This window comes from Ursus arctos, unplaced genomic scaffold, assembly GCF_023065955.2.
Source record: "Ursus arctos isolate Adak ecotype North America unplaced genomic scaffold, UrsArc2.0 scaffold_5, whole genome shotgun sequence".
NCBI classification, from domain to species: Eukaryota; Metazoa; Chordata; class Mammalia; order Carnivora; family Ursidae; genus Ursus; species Ursus arctos.
In genome coordinates, this window is record NW_026623067.1 from 58,955,264 (window position 1) to 58,962,934 (window position 7,671).

Consider the following 7,671-nt stretch of genomic DNA (forward strand, 5'->3'; position numbering starts at 1 on the left):
AAAGATTTAAATAAATCACACAAAGCTCCATTTCTTTATTCATCCAATCTTAAGAAATCTACTTTCAATTTAAATTAACAGTATTTGCAAGAAAACCTCCATTTACAGGTACTTACAATGAGTCCTACAATGTGGTAGGCATTTTAGTACATTACACTGTATAATCCTCACAACCACTCAGTGAAGTAGGTATGTTGTTATTTTACAAAGAAACCAAGGGTGGGAGAGGCTAACTCGTCTGCTCAAGGCCATAAAACTAAGAATGCTAGAACCAGGATCCCTCGTTCGATTCCAAGCCAATTCTTTGAATTCTTCTTTCCAATTCTTCTAGCACTTGAATATGTAACTGAACTTCTCTAAAAGTTGGAAACCAACTCTTCTAGAAATTTAATTAAGAATCACCCTTACTTGGTCTTCAGTTGTGATGATGATATATTATTCTTAACTCCATTAAAGTCTATGACAATGGTTCCAACTCTGGGGAGCTTTTTTAATACAGATGTGTAGGCCCCCACTCCAGCAAATTTCATAGACCATCTGGGGTGAGGACCAGGCATCTTTTATATAGTTTTAAAGTGCTCCAGATGATTCTAATGTGTAGACAAGATTGAAAACCACATCTTTAAAATATAATATCCTATTGAATCTAGGAAGTCATAGATTGTAAGTCACATCCTGATTTCCGTGATGTTAAAATGGGAACCATAGTTGAAAGTGATATCAAGATACCAGGAATTGTGTGACCCATCCCAGTTCCAGGGATGTTAAAATATGAACAAACGTACATTTCAGAATCATTAAAAGAGAGTTTGCCACATAAGGTGAAGAAAAGTAAGACATGCTCTTGGGCTGCTCAGTTATATAAAACAAACAAGTTAGAGTAAAAAAATGCCCTTGAAAGCATTTTTTTTTAATATAAGGCTTTGTGGTTTGATTATTTTCTATTTGCGCCTAACAGTTATTACTCATCTCCTTAATATAGAAGGTGAGAACCATATAGTACATTATCCCCAAAAAGTTTGCTCTGCCAGTCAGCCACTCACACACCAGCAATCCAGAGGTAGAGGTGAAAGATTATAAGCAGACTCTTTCAACTCAGGTAGAGCCCATTTGAGGTGAGAATCCAGAGTAACTGCTCTTCCTGCCCCCTCCTCCGAGCTCAGGAGACTTTCCTTCAACATTCCCCAGCACCTGCTCCTCCCTCCCTGGTCCCATAAAGATCAGCAACAGATAATTCCGTTTTCTATCTCATACAAGCGAATGTGGACAGAGAGTAAGAAAGGGAGACAGGTTAAATGAACATTTGCATTCCTTAATCCATATGTAATAGAATAACATGGAGCCATTTAAAATCACGTTGTAGAATACTAATATCACACCAAATTCTCACAGTACACAGTTAAGTAAAAAATTAAAGTTGCAAAACAACAATCAAGACTGGAGAAATTACACAAAATATTACTGCATCAAAATGCTGTGATAACAGATTTCCTTTTCTTTATACTTAATTTTCCAAATTTTTATAGCAAATGTATGTTAAAAATCAGAAAAAGTGTTAGGGCACCTGGGTGGCTCAGTTGGTTAAGCGTCCAGCTCTTGATTTCAGCTCAGGTCATCATCTCAGGGTCATGAGATTGAGCCCCACATTGGGCTCCACACTGGGCATGGAGTCTTCTTGAAAGATTCCCTCTCTCTCCCCACTTCCCTTTCTGCCCCTCCCCCTTCACGCTGTGCTCTCTCTCTCTCTAAACTAAATAAAATATTTGTTTTTAAATCAGAAAAAGTGTTACACATATATGGAGTAAATGTGGTTATTATACAAATTAGAATAACTACATGGAAAATTCCTAAGAGCCAATATTAAATATGAAGTAAAAGAATATAAAACTGTAACTGTCATAAAACAAAAAGTCTTTCTATCATGCGTAGACAAAAAAGAGTAGTAAAAAGAAAAATACCAAAATGTTATTAATTAATTATCTTCAGGTGGTGGGTGATCACTTTAAATATCTAGTTATTCAATATTATTCTTTATATTCCTAATTTTTTTAAAGAGAAAGTGTGGCTTTAAATTTTCAAGCATATAAAAACTATCACATCGCATACTCACTGCTTGTATTTAATGGAATTAAGATTTGCCATATTTAATTCAGGTCTCTCTATTTTTAAGGAATAAAATATTATATAGCTAAAATCTAATCCCTCCTTCATTCTCCCCCCTTTTTTAGAGGTAATCATCATTCCGTAATTATGCATGTTGTAGAACTTTTGCTACTTATATATGTATGTATAAACCACATTTACTACATTTTAATGTGCCAAGCAGTATCATACTATACATATCCTTTTGTGGGTTTTTTTCCCTTTAAGTTTTTGCCATGTTAATATGTAGTTCTAATTCACTGATCTTAACTACTGTACACTATTCCGTTATCCTCAAACTTCAGCATACGTTGGAATCATGTAGAGGCCCCACAGTATAATGCTTCCATGAATGAACATGGCTGTGTTACTGTATAACTTTACTATGGGCACTAACATTCACATTTCATAAAATTTTTACATGATATAAAACATTATGTGTCACAGATATTTTTAAGCTTCTAAAAATGTAAAAACTATTTGCCAACTAAGCAGAAACAGACAGGTAGCTGGATTTAACCCAGGAGGCTGCAACCAGTCAAACCCCCACTCTCATCAATAGAGGTTTGGATCATTTCTACGTTTTTGCCATTACAGACAGTGCTCCTTGAGCATTTATGAGAAAGTCTTAGAGTAAATACTTAGAAGTGAAATAACTGATTCATAGAGGAGAGTTATCTCCCAACTGTACTGGGAATTACCAATTCTTTCTACAAAGTAATAGCACAAAACCTGCCCTCCACCAACAATGAGTATGAGTTCTGTTTTCTTAAATCCTCGAGCATAGATGGTTTTAGCAGGCCTTTTGATGTTTGCCCATCCGGTGGCTGTGGAATGGTACCTCACTGCTGTTTTATTTTGCCTTGCTGTGGTCATTCCTGAGGTTGCTATCTTTTTAGTTTTGACCATTTGCTTTTCCTTTCCTATCTTCACTTTCACGTAGTTCACAATAATAGAAAAGGAGGAGAATGCCAAGTTAATTATTCAGGAGTCGCTTGCTCCAAAGCTCGTCAATATAATGGAATTTCCTACTCAGGTCCAAAGAAGCAGCTCACTGGTGCTGGAATTACTGACTCTTCCCTCCCCGTGTCATTAGCACACTGGCGAAACTGGAAATTAAGTTTCCCTTAGACTAAACAAGAGAGGTCCCTTGACTTACAGACTCGTTGACTTCTCTCTCCGACTGATCATGGTTATGGTCTCAAGAAAGTGGTTCCAGGCATTCCTTTCCCTAGAGCTCACCTCACCAGGACATGCATAATGCTTTTCTTAGAAATGCCATCCTGTTCTCTTACTCACGCTCTGCTGCTAGGTCACCCAGGAAATGAGATAATAAAACTACTGAAATTAATTAAAAGCATCTGTTATACTAAACAAATAAAGCATCTTGTGTCTTTCAGAAAAAAATCAGAGCAAATTTTTTCCTACCGTGACGTCTAATGAAGCCACCTTCTAAAACCATGTTCTTCAGTCTGGCTCTTCCAACTATTTCATACCCAACCTGTGCCTCAAGAGTCACTTGGTTTCTCTTTCCAGCTGTCAGCGGGGCAGTCGGCTTACACTCAGCCACATCCCTGTTCCTCTAACCATATGCGTTTCTTATATTTCACTCAATTTCCCATTCTGAAACTAGGAAATCAGATTATTTTAGCGTATCAGGGAAATATGAGGGGACCCAACGGGCTGTGAATCTCTTTGACTAGAATCCCAAATTACATGTATTAGGTTAACTACAATCACTCTCAGATCTTGTTTCTTTCTTCTGTTCCCCCCACCCCCATGTTTTCAACATTGTCTCAAGCTGCTTTCTTAGAGTCACACTTACTCAATGAGAATATCATAAATGAAGGAAATTGAGTTGGAGGGTTTTAGAATCTTCATCTCATCATCTAATGACTTGACTAGCATTTATGAGCAGCCTAACTCCAGCTAATTCACTCTCTGAATCTTTAGCTGCCATACAATTTGAACATCAAACCCTAAAACCACAGGGTGGGTGTTTTCCTGCTCTGGTGAAATAGTCTTTTCAAGTTTTCCTAAAGGGAAAGGTTTTTAAAGCTACCCCTGGTAGCCTGCAAGTCCTCAAAAACCACATTCAAATGACTGCTTTTGTCCCCACTGCTTAGAGCTTTCCAAGTTTTTCATCACTCAGTGGGTCCAGATAGAGCCACTCAAGTTAAACATGACTTGGGAAGAGAAAGATTAGACAGGACATTAGAGAGCTTCTCTAGTCTCCCCAAAATCCGGCTCTCGGACACCCTCATCACCCTGCACTTCAGCAGCAACTGTACGACTGAGAGCCTTACGGTGAGAGGAGAGTCATCCTTTCATCTATCCACCCACTTATCCATCAAATTCTCCCACTTCTCACACTCCTCAGCAGCTTGCCAAGCATTCTTCCCCACCTCTACACCTACAGTCTTCATGGGCGTCCTGCTAACGTACTACAGTGTCCTTTCCGTAAGCCCACAACACAGACCTGGAAGAGCCACGCTCAGAGCACTGGCTTACCTGCAGCGGGGAAGATCCTTGGGTCACACCTCATAACTCAAACTGGATGAAGCAAAAATCCATGGGTAGAACTTTAGAGGTCAAATGATGTCATTAGCATTTGAAATCTCAACTCCCCACTGTGCGGTCTTCATTCTTAGCTTCCTCTTAGGAATCCCCCCCCCCCCATACAGGTCTCTTGCACGGTAAACTGAGCCCCAGTCTCAAAGTTTTTTTATCAGGAAACGCAAGACCATCTCCCTTTCTGTTCCATGACTCCTTCAGCCTCATGTGATTCCTCACTTTCCTCAGGCAGAGAAACAGCTATTAGGAAAATGGCCAGGAATGAGTCATAGCACAGGGCAGAGGGCTTGGGTTGTCATCTCAACTCTGTTACTTCTCTGTTGTGTGTTCTTGAACAATTTGTTTTTTTTCTCTCTGGCCCTCAATTTCCTCATCTGTAGAATGTCATGATCTCTGTGAACCCTTCCGCCAAGCAAGTGCCCCTCCCCCCATTGAACTAGTCACTTCCTCCCAAATACTCGCAACACACTGTCCTGCATTTACCCTGAAACACCAGATCCTAGAGGAGTAGCTCCTGGAAAGCAGAAATTGCTCTTGTAGCTCTAAGCCAGGACACAATGGGTACGGAGTATTTCATTCATTGGTAGGATCAGGAGACCCCAGAGCTCCCCTAATCTTTGAAGTCACATGATTTATCTGGCCATTGTACCCCAATCTGGATTTATCCCTAACTGGCTGGACCAATCCCCTCTGCATCCTTTCCTTCTCTGAAGCAGCTCCCAAAACCCAGTCTCCACTTTTGAGCTTTTCCAGACTAACTAACCTCTTCCAGTCTTTACACCCCATTCAGATTCCTCTGCGTTACTCACTACAGGCCATATGACCCCAGGTAGTCCTTCCCTCTGCTTGTGTGCTTTGAAAATGCCATCATTGTGACCCAGTCTTGCCAGTCTTTCCATTTTCGAGCCTCCAAGCCTGATTATTGCAGAACCGTCTTGGCTTGCAAGGTGCCAGAAATCAAGGGCTGTTGATCCATCTAGACAGTGCCCCAAGCACGTAGCTGTCTCATAAATGCTTTTAGGGATAATGAATGGTAATGACATTCAGATTGATTATGTTATAATGTTCTGCAGTGTATGTTCCAGATGAGCACAAGGGTCAATTTAAAAAGTCCAATTCAGTGACTATCAATGGAAGATAGCAACTCACAAATATGGGAGGGGGCTTATAGTTTGAAAGAACATATTCAATATGATTATATTATTATATATATTTGGAAAATGTAAAAAAAAAATGCTATTTAAAACACAAACTAGGGGTGCCTGGGTGGCTCAGTCAGTTAAACATCTGCCTTCGGCTCAGGTTATGATCCAAGGGTCCTGGGGTCAAGCCCCGAGACAGACATCAAACTCCCCGCTCACTGGGGAGCCTGCTTCTCCCTCTCCCTCTGCCCCTCCCCCTGCAGCCACCCCCACTCCCCGCCCCCCATGCCTGACCTCGAGCGCTCTGTCAAATAAATAAAATCTTAAAAATGTTTTAAAAACATTTAAAACACAAACTATAACTTTGATTCATGGGTACTTGACATATTAATCCTTCTTATCTTCACAAGCCTACCTTTCATCAGATATGTCTACTAAAGTTCAAGGAGGTGAAGTTACTTCTTCAGGGTCAGGTAGGACACAACAGAGGTAGGATTTGAATTCAGGGCCAGTGTTTGTTCTACTACATTGTTTCTCACTGAAAGAGGCAGCAAGTGTGGAGGGCCCAGACCTTCCCTGATTTTGTACTTTGTCATTCTCCCTCCCTGATTGATATAAGTGGGAAAGGGTAGGATCCTTTGAGATTTCATTAAAACTTGGCCCCACATGATGGGGTGAGCAAGACTTTCTAATAATCAACAACAAATTCTCTAGGCACCAGAGCTCTACTGACACCCAGTCTCACGGCACAAGAATTAACACCCCATCTCCTTCCTTATGCTGAAGAGTCAGCGTGCCTCCAGTTTCTTCCCAGGAAAATGAAGTGGGTGGGTGGTCTGGCAGCTCAGCTCATCTCGTAGGCTTTGCTGATTGGCCTCTGAGAAGCTGGACAGTCAATCCACACTTTCTATTTTTAAGATTTTATGTATTTACTTCAGAGAGAGAGCACGTGAGCACAAGCAGGGGGAAAGGCAGAGGGAGAAAGATGGAGAAGCAGACTCCCCATGGAGCAGGGAGACCAATGTGGGGCTCCATCCCAGGATCCTGGGATCATGACCCAAGCTGAAGGCAGATGCTGAACCGAATGAGCCACCCAGGTGCCCTTCAACCTAGACTTTTGAACACCTTCTGTGTACTGGGCATGTTGCAGACCTATATTACTATCTAGCTTTTCCTTACAATGAAGCTACTAGACAGCTTGTTCTGTTTGACTCCCAGTGGTGATCTGGTAATGGTCGTATCATTTGAATAAGCCATCACATTTTTACAAACGCATCCCAGCATTATGCTCCCACCTTTGTGACTGCCAGTTCACGTCTCATTTCATACTGCATTTTGCGTAATGATTTTTGAAGAGCAGCTTAAATCATCCACTCCTCGATGTTTGGAATCACTTTCAAGAAAAGGCTTTGGGGTGAGATTTCACACTTAGCAAATTTAAACACTACCATGGAGGCATAGAAAGCAGAAACAAAAATAGTTTTCAGCGCAAATTAGGTCATAAATTTGGGGCAGATACAGAACTGGCCTTAATAAAGACCTTGCTAAGGAAGTTGTAAGCAGAAGAAAAATGGCACACCACTGAGGTTTTTGAAGAGTGTGCTCTGCCCTGAGTAAAGAAAACCTGACGTTCCACAAGGTAGCTCCAATTCTTAAGTTAACACAGAGATGACATTTTTTGAAACACTTTCTGAAGGGATTTTGTTCTCAGTAAATTCTTCCAGTCAATACGCCTTTCATTTTCCTGCCCTTACAACCTTCCCCACCTGCCTCCCCCATTTTTCCTCCATTAAAGCTAAATTTGAAGGGTACC

At 40.8% G+C, this 7,671-nt stretch overlaps 1 long non-coding RNA gene across 1 annotated transcript in view; it reads right to left on the reverse strand.

Annotated features, from left to right (window-relative positions):
* Positions 1 to 5,130, reverse strand: part of LOC113255214 (uncharacterized) — an 84,752-nt gene extending 79,622 nt beyond the window's left edge. Inside the window, exon 1 of the long non-coding RNA XR_003316209.4 lies at positions 4,654 to 5,130. This is a non-coding gene — a long non-coding RNA (uncharacterized LOC113255214). The remainder of the gene's footprint in view (positions 1 to 4,653) is intronic.
* Positions 5,131 to 7,671: the final 2,541 nt, after the last annotated feature.